We start from the raw sequence: 11,787 nt of genomic DNA, 5'->3' as shown, positions 1-11,787 counted from the left end.
ACATTGAAACCCCAACACCTAAAATCCCACCATCTTCCAATCCTAGCCTCCACCACCACAGTCGCACAGTCTATGCCCCAAAGGGAACAAGGCCCCCTTTGCCATTCCCAGAAATTAGACCCCTTTCTGTTAATACCTGCCCCCACCTTTCTTCAGACAACATCCCAAACTTTCCAAAAGCTATCATTCCCATAACTATTCTAGCCAGTTGTAAAAAAAAATCCCAGCACCCCTATCTAGCTGACCTATGCCATGACCCATAATCCCCAGCCAAGTTTATAACCTGAAGCAATTATCTACACTAATAGCAATTAAACTTAACAAACTATAACTTTAAAATAGAAACAGACATATAGACAGACAAACGTAACACACAAAATCACAAGGGCATTTCTTTGCATTATTGGATTGAAAATATCCTTTTTGTATTTCTTATTGACAAAAACAATGTTAGTTTACTGCTGAGATTGGAGCGGCTTCTCTCCTGTGTGGACTCTCTGATGTCTCACTAAGATTGCCTTCAAAGAAAAACATTTCCCACAATGTTGGCATTTGTATGGCTTCTCTCCTTTGTGGACTCTCTGATGTCTCACTAGGTATGACTTCAAAGAAAAACATTTCCCACAATGCTGGCATTTGTATGGCTTCTCTCCTGTGTGGACTCTCTGATGTGTCACTAGGCTTGAGTTCTGAGAGAAACATTTCCCACAATGCTGGCATTTGTATGGCTTCTCTCCAGTGTGGACTCTCTGATGTCTCACTATGATTGCCTTCAAAGAAAAACATTTCCTACAATGCTGGCATTTGTATGGCTTCTCTCCTATGTGGACTCTCTGATGTCTCGCTAGGTGTGACTTCTGAGAGAAACATTTCCCACAATGCTGGCATTTGTATGGCTTCTCTCCTATGTGGATTCTCTGATGCATGACAAGGACTGATTTGTAGGCATACCTTTTCCCACAATGCTGGCATTTGTATGGCTTCTCTCCTGTGTGGACTCTCTGATGTCTCGCTAGGTGTGACTTCTGAGAGAAACATTTCCCACAATGCTGGCATTTGTATGGCTTCTCTCCTATGTGGATTCTCTGATGCATGACAACGACTGATTTGTAGGCATACCTTTTCCCACAATGCTGACATTTGTATGGCTTCTCTCCTGTGTGGACTCTCTGATGTATCACTAGGTGGGACTTTGAAGAAAAACATTTCCCACAACGCTGGCATTTGTATGGCTTCTCTCCTGTGTGGACTCTCTGATGTTTCACTAGGTCTGACTTCTGAGAAAAACATTTCCCACAATGCTGGCATTTGTATGGCTTCTCTCCTGTGTGGACTCTCTGATGTATCACTAGGTGTGACTTTGAAGAAAAACCATTCTTACAATGCTGGCATTTGTATGGCTTCTCTCCTGTGTGGACTCTCTCATGTGCCACTAGGATTGACTTGTAAGCAATTCTTTTCCCACAATGCTGGCATTTATGTGACTTCTTTCTTGTGTGGACTCTCTCATGACTCACAAGTTCTTCTGTAAAGAAGGGCAATCACAGTCAAGAATGAATATCAGAATTAAGAGAGGAGGGTGTTACCCCAATTTTTAGCCCTTGCTGAACCCTCCCTATTTGATATTAAATTAATAAAGTTGGTGAGAGTGACCCGAGCATGACACTATTGCAGATGTCCTGAAATCCATGAAACAATTGTATCCCTACTGACAGGAGCAAAGAAGAGATTGTAGTACAACTGCCTTAAGGGAATTGGTCGAAGCAGATAGTCAAAGGGCTGTTGAAAAAATATTCCATTAAACATGATTTAAAATATTTTGATTGACAAGTGGCATCATTTCCTATGAGGCTGCCATAGAGTACTGAGTCAGAGCCCAAAGCATGGTGCAATCTAACTGCAGAGGTCACTTCATGCTCTTTTGCACCAGATGACTCACAACCAATACACTATACAGCTCATATGCGGATTGGTGTAGACTGGAATGGAGTTGTGTGTACAAGAGATGGTGAAGCTGATGGAAGTCAGAGAGCTTGCAAAGATTTGTATTATTTTGCAACTCAGGATAGAGAACCTCCAAGGACTTGGGTGAAATCAACTGTGTCTGTGAGTTACTTTTAAGTGTGGACAGTAGTCAGTGCATTGCCAAAACCTATATCTGGATATTTGTTTTCATACTCTGCTATGTTATTGTTGAGCTGCATCTGGAAGTGTTGCTTTCAGATTGCGCTGTACATTGGCTTATGAACAGGACTGGAATTCAGAGCCAAGAAGGACCTGAGAGCCGGTGTGCTAATCCCTTTTGTCTGAGGTATTTGCATCAAGCATCCGTTGCATTCAATTTGGATTCAGACAATTCTTTCCCCACCCAGGAAACATACTAAAGCGATTTAAACCATTTTGAACCCTCAGTCTCTGTCTGTAACCAACAATTTCAGTGTAAATGTCTGCCCCGATATTTACTGTTCTTTGGCGTCAGTCCCGTTGCAGAGAGAAACTCTGTTGGTTTACATGGCTAAGCGCCTCAATATACTCAACAAAACCACTTTCCGTTCCCTTGCAGGACCCTCAGCAATTGGAATCAAGAACATTCTAGGAAATGTATTACCATTAGTATAGCTTTACATTATTCACCAATCCCACCTTTGTTACTTACCTCTTGTGTGTATGTACGAATGCTTGTGTGTGTATGTGCGCGCGTGCATGCGTGCATGTATTTTGCTTTTTCCCTAAATAAAACATAAAACCCCAATTGAAATGCCTCTGGAGTTATGTGAGATTGCGTGCCTGGTATAGTTGGGCTGACCTCCGAGGTCACTGTTGCCTGAACAAAATTATGTCTCTTCTTTGAGCTAAGTACCACCCCCCCCCCCCCAGCATAGCACTTGAAAGTGTCCTCCCCAGACTCCAGCATTTTGGGTAACAAAGGGTCTTTGGAACGAAAAATGCAGCTAAGCAAGCTCAGGATGGAAAATAAAAGTGCTTTTTCTCTAATTGTGTCCTCCTTTCCGTCCTTCCTAAATATTACTCATAATTGCTAAATAAAACCACTTAATGTGTCTGAAAACAAGGACCTGAGCAGGTTCTCATTAGTTCACTGAAACCAGTTCTTAAAATCTGTCAGAACTGCTTCCCAATCCCCAAAGCCCCTCTCCTGGCCCTTCCCAGGGGTCCCTTCCTCTCCGCACAGAGCTAGGCGATCCTGGCTTTGCTCCTGCCTTCCACTCCTGGCTCCCAGAGGCCTGATCCCCTTCACTTTCTCCCTCTGCTCTCTAACCTTCCTTCTTGCCCATCGGCATTTCATTTTCAGCATCTCTTCCCTGCCTTTCACTTTTTCACTTTCCGTCTGTCTCTTTATCACAAACATATACCCACAGAGTGTGATGCATAAAAGGGACACTTTGAGGCCCATTTGTTGAGAAAGGCGGGATAATCAATATACAAATAAATCATTGGCAAAGGCAGAGCAAGGGGGCTGGGACCTGGACTCCAATTTTGGTGAGGGTCAAGTGCCAGGGAGCAGCCTTAAAACATCTATAAGACAGGCATGGACTACTGATGGGGTTTGGAGGAGTTCTCAGGGGCAACCCAACATTGTATTGCCTGGGAGGGGGGCGGGGGGGGGGGTGGAATGAAATAATATTTTGCCCTTCAGCATCCCACAGCTTCACTTTTGGAAAGTGGAGGCCATTTTGCCACTGTTGGTCCCTCTCTGAGCCATTGCAGGCCCAAGGGAGGTCTTTCCCCCAAGAAGATTCTCCAGAGCCTTAAAAGGATGGAAGAGGCACCAAAAAAGGTAGGAAACTTGCTCAGGGATGTATTGATTACCATTTGAGTGAGAAAAGCATTAATCTCCATGGCTTCATTCCACAAAATCCTAGAATAGGCAGTTTGGGATGGAGTATTTAGAATCCTTAGAAACTGGAGAGTAATAATGCCTCACTGAACTAGAGATTCAAATGGTTATGTTTAGCCTGGAGAAAAGAAGATAAAGAGTGGCTATGATATCCATGATTAAATATTTGAAAGGGTGTCATTTTGCGCAAGGAGAAGGCTTGCTTTTTCTGCTACAGAGAAAATGAGACACCACAAGGGAAAGAGGTTCCACCTAAACATTAAAAGGAACTTTGTGACAGTAAGAGCTGTTTGACAGTGGAATATACTCTTAGAGTTTGGTGGAGTCCTCTTCTTTGGAGGTCTTTAAACAGAGGCTGGATGGCCATCTCTTGGGGGTGATTTGAATGTGTATTCCTGTATGGCAGAAGGGGGTTGAACTGGATGGCCCTTGTGCTCTATTCCAACTCTATGTTTCTATAATTCTAGTGGAACCATAGTGACATGATAATATAGTATGAAAGGACCCTTAGTCTTTATAGAAAGAGCAATGAATTCAGGTTCCTTACCTACAGAAGCCACATTTTCATAATTGTCCATCATTACATAATTGTACAAAAGTTTCTGTTTCTTCGTCAACAGATTCCATTCATCCTCTGAGAAATATACTGCCACATCTGCAAAGGTCACCTGAAATAGAAAATAGCCCTCATCCAGAGAGTGACTAAGCAAAAGGGGAGGAAAGAACATGGTGCATCCAAATATTATTTCAACACTTCAGAATTCAGTCCAGGAAATAAACTTTTAAATCTGTTAGCAAGCAAAAAGCTACTGCCCTTTGAGATCAGATTGTCTTGAATCTTTTCAATATAATATACAATTTAATAAAAAATATAATTTAGGCCATGGCTGGGATACAGTTCTGAGGGAGCATTCTGGACTTGAGGGCCACTGGGCCCACCCCCAATTTAGATCCAGAGATGGTCTCCCATATCCTCAACATTTCACAGATGGAAAAGCAAGGCATATGTGGACAAGCAACACCAGAAGGTGGTAAGGATGGCCAAGGTTGTTTATGAGGAAGATCAGAAAAAGTTAGGAAGGACACAACAGTTTGCTTTTGCCTCAGCCTCCTGGCAAGGGAAGACCCTGGCAACTTCTCTCCTGTCCCCATTTTTTATTTGATGCGGTGCAAACTCCTTGGAAGTCACTTTGCAGCAAGCCAAGAGAGCTGAGGAGAAGGGGGAAAGTGGGAGGAGGAGAGAAACCGGGACATTTTTGAAAGCCCCTGAAAAAGTGGGGTGACAGAGGATTAACCAGGACTTTCTCTGCCGAACTGGGACAATATGTTCTCCATTTGCTTTCATGAGCTGGTCCAGCAATGACACAAATGAAACTCACCACAGAGTTGTAGTACTTCGACAGCCTCTTTCTCTTGGAGTCCAACTCTCTCTGCTTGGCTTCTGTGTTGGCCATTAGGTAGGAAGGGGGGGGGGGTTTCCTGGTGGCCCTGCACTTGGGTCTCTTTCAGCAAAATATGCCACAAAGCTGTGTACAAGGAGACTGAGATGAAGTTCCTGAAAAAAGAGACTAGGGTTAGGCTTGGTTTGTCAAGAAACCCTGCATCACTCAAAGACACAGAGAACAGCATGCTGCTGGTGAGATATGCAGGTGACATATGCCTCCTTTGGGCCAATGCAGAGGTGGATATCTCTTTCCTCCCTCTGCACCAAACAAAGCCCCATGGACCTAGCATGGATTCACTGCAGCTCCCCTACACAACAGATACTCCATGTTAAAACGCTTTTGACGTTGCTATGTTGCGCAGCACGTGAGAAAACATGTTAACGTATGGCGCAAGATTCTTTACCTTCACTGTAGTCAGTAACTTGTGAGCTGAAGAAACACCTGTCGCTTTCTCAGTGAGCAAAGAGACACTGTAATCTTCTCTCAGATGAGGCTTTTATTCCTATAAGAAGTTCCACTGTGTACAACACTATATACATCGACACCCTCCACCATCCACACCAGTAACAACCCACTCTGAGGCACACACTGTCTGACTCTTCCTCAGTGACAGTTGAGAATGACAGTTGACAGTTGCATCAACATTCCAATGATGCACTGTTTAAATGCTGACACATCTAACTGCCACTAGAGCTGTCAATGACTTCCACAACAGCTTCATCTAGTGGCCACATGCATGTCATTTCCTCAGACCTGTTCCCCATGGTCCTGACACTCCATGCCTTGTGAGAGTGGAGGGGGGTCAGGGGATGGGGAATTGGAGAGGACCCTGGCTATGTCCCTGTAGCTAGATGTGAAATGAGCGCATCATCTGCTGAAACCTCCTGACCTCCCCAGTGGCCCTCAGAGGAGAATGCCTTCCTTTGGCTTCTGGCTAGAGAAACACAGCTGGATGCTTCTCCAATGCCTCGCACCCAACACTCTCATCAGGCATGGAATGACCATGGAGCATGGCTCCACAATTCCCATTTTTCATTTTGTAGTCCTTCTAATTTCACATCTATTTTAAACCTCTCCCTCATTTGATGATAAAGATACCAGTGACAATCTAGGCCAGATTCTTTAGGTTCTTCTTGTGTTTTGATCTCTAGTTTTCCTTGCGATTCTTTCAGGACATCCTTGTATCTTAAACATTTAGTTTTCTGGATACTTTTCCTCCCGAAAAGAGCCTCATGCGGCGAACGCCATAAAGGTATTTTTGGACATATTCTACACTTGTTTTTCCCCAGATCTTCAATAGAGCTTTTCTTACGAAATGATTTGAGCTTTCTTTATGAACTTTCTCTTTACCTTAAATTAGGTATCCATGCCACCCAAATCTTAAATGTTCACCCTCCAGACATAACAACTGTTCATTCTCTGACATAAACCACTCTCTAATCCAAACTAAACAACAAGCAGCATAATAAAGTTTTGAGTTTGGTAAACCCAGCCCTCCTCTACTTTTGTCATCACAAAGTATTTTCATTTTTATCCTAGCTCTTTTTTAATTCCAAATACATTTTGAGATTTCCTTTTGCCATAGATTCAATGGTTTTTCATTCTGGATGATGGGTATCGCTTGAAACAGAAACAGTATTTCAGGAAGGAAACTCATTTGGATCAGTGACATTTTTCCTAATAGCGATAAGTGTAATTTCCCCCATTTTTCTAGGTCTTTTCTGATTTCCTTCCATGTGTCTCATAGTTATTCTGAAATGGATATGAGTTTTTATGTGTTAAATTTATTCCTAGATATTTAACTTTCTTTCCCACTTTAAATCCACTAATTTCTTCCTCCATTTGTTCTTCTTTTTCCCCATATTTTCTGTTATTAATGTTGTTTTGTCTCTGTTTCCTTTTAGTCCTGAATCATATTCCAATCCCACTATTACATCCATCAATTGTCTTGTGCTCTTTTCTGGGTTCTCCAGGGAATACAAATGTCATCTGAGAAGACTCTCAGTTTAAATTCATTTCTATTTATTTTTATTCCATTGATCTTATTTTCTAATCTTATCCTATTATTCAGTGCTTCAAGGATCAGAATGAAGAAAAGGGATGATAGTGGGAAAGCTTGCCATGTACCTTTAGAAATCTCAAATTCCTCTGTTTCTTTATAGTTAACAATTAGTTTGGCTCTTTGATCTTTATGCATTGCCTTTATCCATCTTAAATAAGAAGCTCCTATTTCCATTTTTTCAAGTGTCACAAATATCATATCCCATCATATGTTATCGAAGGCCTTTTCTAAATTGACAAAGATAAGTGCAACTATTTGTTGTTGTTGTTGTGCCTTTCAAAATATTCAGTTATATTTAAGATGTTTTGTATGTTATCACTGAGTTATCTGTGAGGGAGAAATCACAATTGGTCCTTATGAATCCAGTCTTTAAGAGCCTTTTTGAGTCTATTGGCCAAAATCATAGAAAACAATTTATAATCAATATTTAATAAGGAAATTAGCCTATACTCTTTACCTCAGTTGCATCTCTATCTTCTTTTAACAGCAAAGTTATATTAGCTTGTTTCCATGTTTCAGGATAATGGTTTTCTTTGATGGCATTTTCTTTGATGACATTTACAGGAAGAAATACCTTTAAACCCTTTGATCTTTTTGCTCAATATGACATGTAAACTGAAAAAAGAAGTAGCTAAAAGATTTCCCAGACTAATTTTGTAGATGGTCACTCACAGTATTGGAAAAACATCCAAATTCCTAAAATAGAGGAGTGGATAATTAAACTAAGAGAAGCAAAGGGATTGGACATTTTAACCGCAATCATGAGGGAAAAATCAGATTAGAAAACTAAAGAGGACTGGTCATGCTTTGATTTATTTTGTAATACCAATTTTTAATTTAAAGTCCCAGATTTCATATGGAAAGTCTACTTGAACATTAGAGGTTTAACACGTATAGATACCTTATAAGAATTTAAGTAAATTAAATAAAAGAGTCATCTTAGCTTAACTTGGAAGTAACTGAATAGTACATTTCTGACAGTTTTGTATATCAGGATGTTATTTATTGCATGTTGTATGTCTATGTTATAGGTATTTGTACTTTTTTGTTGTTGTAGTTGTATTTGTTATGCAAATGTCTTGGTATGTTTTTTTCATTTTTGTTTGTAAAGGATTGTTTATAAATAAATTACAAAAAAAAAAGTGGTTTCCAACCGGAGTATTTCTGTTGTTCAGATACAGCCTCAGTCAGTTATAAAGGATAGAAGAGCCCAAGTCGATTTTTTATCCTGGTAAAAATGGTTTTGCTTTTTTAAATAAAAGCAGTTTGCTTTTCTGTCTAATCCTTATTTTTCTTGTTCTTGTTTGCTTCTATGTTTGTTTGTTTCATTTGTGGCAATATGATTTATTCTGGTCTGTCTCCTTCCTTCTTCCCTGAAAATCTATTAATAAGGAAACTGGGGAGACTTTTAAAACCTCCCAAAGGAGGTACTTTTGGCCTTTTTTGGGGGACTAGCCTCCTCTTAGAAGCCAAACCCTGATGTTTGTGAAGAAGAATAAGAATAAGGCTTGTATGTCTGTCTCAGCGCTTGGCAGATGGCAGTTTGAGGCCTTTAGGGAACCCAAAATGGAGGATGAAGGGGCCCCAAAGTCAGAAGGATCCTCAAACAGGATTTCCAAACCTTAATAACACCTAAAATGCTAAACCAAAAGAACATTCCCAGAGTTCCATAGCACTGAGCCATGGCCATTACAGTGGTGCAGAGCAAGAATGCCCAGGGATGGCGACATTAAGGGTCATTAAGGTCTGGCAGCGGCTCCATCTTCCCCACCCCCACCCCCACCCCCACCCCCACCCTGATATCATCATTATCTTCTTCTTCTTCTTTGCTACAGGATGAGAGCCACCATTAAAAGCAATGAAATCCCCTTTGGGGAGTCCCAGTCTCCCACCTTCAAAGAGGACTGCTGGGCCTCCTTCCTCCCCTCCTTAATGGCAGTGGCCAAAGAAAAGCAGCAGCAGCAGTAGACTCAAGCCAGGCCCAGCCAGACCTCAGGGCAGCAGTGAAGCCTAGTAGTTCCAGGCCTTCTCTCTCTGCTACCACTCCACTCCCCTCTCTCTTTCCTTCTTTCCTGTCTGTCTCCTTCTCCCTCTAAAACTCTGCTGCCCTCTCCTTCCTTCCTTCCTTCCTTCCTTCCTTCCTTCCTTCCTTCCTTCCTCTTTCTCTTTCTCTTTCTCTCTCTTCCGCGCACAGAACTAAATAGAGAAGCAGAGGCTCCTCCCCTTCTTGGGGCTGGCCAATAGGGGCAGAGCAGCTGGAAGACCCCGCCCACTGCCCCAGACTCACATTTTGTGTTCTGGCAGCCATTTTGTGCTGCTTGTGAATGTGGGGAATAATGTTCCAGAACCTTCTCTGAAGCTCAGTTGAACAGAGGCTTCTCTTTCTCTCCTGAGGCTCCAGAGTCAGAAGGAGGCCAGGCTCCTTGGGCCAAAAGGAAGGAAGTGTGTCTCTTTGTGTGTCTTTTGTGTCTCGTTTCTGAGAGGGTTTTCTTATTACAAAGCTCTGCTCCTTCTGGGGATCATGGGTTTTAAAAGGGATCAGAAATGGAGAGGATAGGTTTAATACAAGTCTTATCCTTCTTCTTCACAAACATTGGGCTTTGGCTTCTAAGAGGAGGCTTGAGCCCCCAAAAAGGCCAAAAGTAGCTCCTTTGGGAGGTTTTCAAAGTCTCCCCAGTTTTCTTATTAAGAGATTTTTACTCATGAAGGAAGTTGACAAACCAGACCATCTCATTTTACCAAGAATGAATCAAACAAACAACAACAAAAATAAGGATTAGACAGAAAAACGAAATGCTTAGTTTTTGAAAGTAAAACCATTATTAAGAGGGGAAAAACCAGACTTGGGTGCTTCAACCCTTTTAAAACCAGCTCAGGCTGTATCTGTACTGCAGAAATGTTCCAGTTCGAAACTGTGTTAACTCTCCTGGCTCCATCCTGGGGAATCCTGGGATTTCTAGTTTGTTGTGGCACCAGAGATACAGAGCCACCCCAAGGCAAGGCTCTCCAGGGCTCTCTTGGCCCTCCTTTGCTTGCGAATACAGTGGGCCCCTGGTATACGCAGGGGATCCATTCCGGACCTCCCCCACACATATACCAAAATCTGCGTATGCTCAAGTCCATGCGCGCTGACATTGGGGACAAAAGTCCCTCTCCTCCCCTCCCCAACTTTTTCCTTCCTTGCCGCCACGGTCGGGGGAAAGGTTGCTTTGGGCTGTTGGAGGCCACGAGGCCTCCAGCCCACCATCCGGCCCTTCTGTGGAGGTGGCAATGATTGCGGTGGTGGCAGCGAAGAGGAAGCGGAAGAGCAGCGCCAGAGACCTCCACTCTACCTTGGCCTGCAAGCCCCTCCTGCCGCCACTGCGGAAGGGCCGGGTGGTGACCCGGAGGCCTCTTGGCCTCCAACAGCCCCACACGGCCCTTGCGCCATGGCGGCGGTGGAAAGGAGGCTGAGGAGGCCTGTGGCACTGCTCCTCAGCCTCCTCTCCACTGCTAGCACACTGCCGGGGGAAACGCCTCTTGGCCTCCAGGAGCAACACCTGACCTTTCCACTGGCCTTGGCAATGAGGAGGCCGAGATGGTGGAGCAGCAACACCAGAGGCCTCCTCGCCGGCACCGCCAGCACAAAAAGGCCAGGTTCACATGTTGGAGGCCAAGAAGCCTCCAGCCCGGCACCCGGCCCTTGCGCAGAGGCAGAGGCGGCGGCAGAGAAGAGTCTGAGGCTTGGCCTCCTCGCAGCCACAGCTCCACTGCCGCCGCCAACGCGAAAGGGCCAGGTGCAGCTTGGAGGCCTCTTGTCTAGCTTGTTTCATGTTTTTGTTTTATATACTGTTTAATTTGGTTAACTACTCTTAAGAGACATAGCTATGAGATTCTATGCTATGGGGTGTACTATAAACCTTTTAATAAATGAACAGGTATTGCAATCCTATATATACATATTATCAGACATAACTCCAGAAAATGTTAGCCTTTTGGATGCCACAAGGTTCCCCTCATTGTTCAGTGCAAGAAGCAACACTTCAGCTGCCTTCTAGAAGATAAAGCAAAAAGGCTTCCAAAAGAACTGAAGCCTTGGGCAAGTCTCACTCTCTCAGCCTCAGAGGATGGCCATGGGAAACCCACTCTGAAGGAACCGAGAATCATAGAATCATAGAGTTGGAAGAGACAGCAAGGGCCATCCAGTCCAACCCCCTGCCATGCAGGAAATCCAAATCAAAGCATCCCCGACAGATGGCCATCTAGCCTCCGTTTGATGACCTCCAAGGAGGGAGACTCCACTACACTCTGAGGAACTATGTTCCACTGTCGAACAGCCCTTACTGTCAGGAAGTTCCTCCTAATGTTGAGGTGCAATCTCTTTTCCTGCAGCTTGCATTCATTACTCTGGGTCATCGTCTCTGGAGCAGCAGAAAACAAGCTTG

The 11,787-nt window shown here is 43.4% G+C and overlaps 1 long non-coding RNA gene across 1 annotated transcript; it reads right to left on the bottom strand.

Annotated features, from left to right (window-relative positions):
• Positions 1–4,419: 4,419 nt before the first annotated feature.
• Positions 4,420–6,020, bottom strand: LOC149301559 (uncharacterized). Its single transcript, XR_016272201.1, has 3 exons — positions 5,705–6,020; positions 5,236–5,411; positions 4,420–4,524 (listed from the first exon to the last, which is right to left on the bottom strand). It is a non-coding gene; the product is annotated as an uncharacterized LOC149301559 (long non-coding RNA).
• Between the last annotated feature and the right edge of the window lie 5,767 nt (positions 6,021–11,787).

This window comes from Sceloporus occidentalis, unplaced genomic scaffold (genome assembly GCF_023333645.1).
Source record: "Sceloporus occidentalis isolate IW3139 unplaced genomic scaffold, rSceOcc1.0.p SCAF_21, whole genome shotgun sequence".
Lineage (NCBI taxonomy): Eukaryota > Metazoa > Chordata > Lepidosauria > Squamata > Phrynosomatidae > Sceloporus > Sceloporus occidentalis.
The sequence above is the reverse complement of the archived record's forward strand: the minus strand, read 5'-3'. Positions and strand labels throughout refer to the sequence as shown.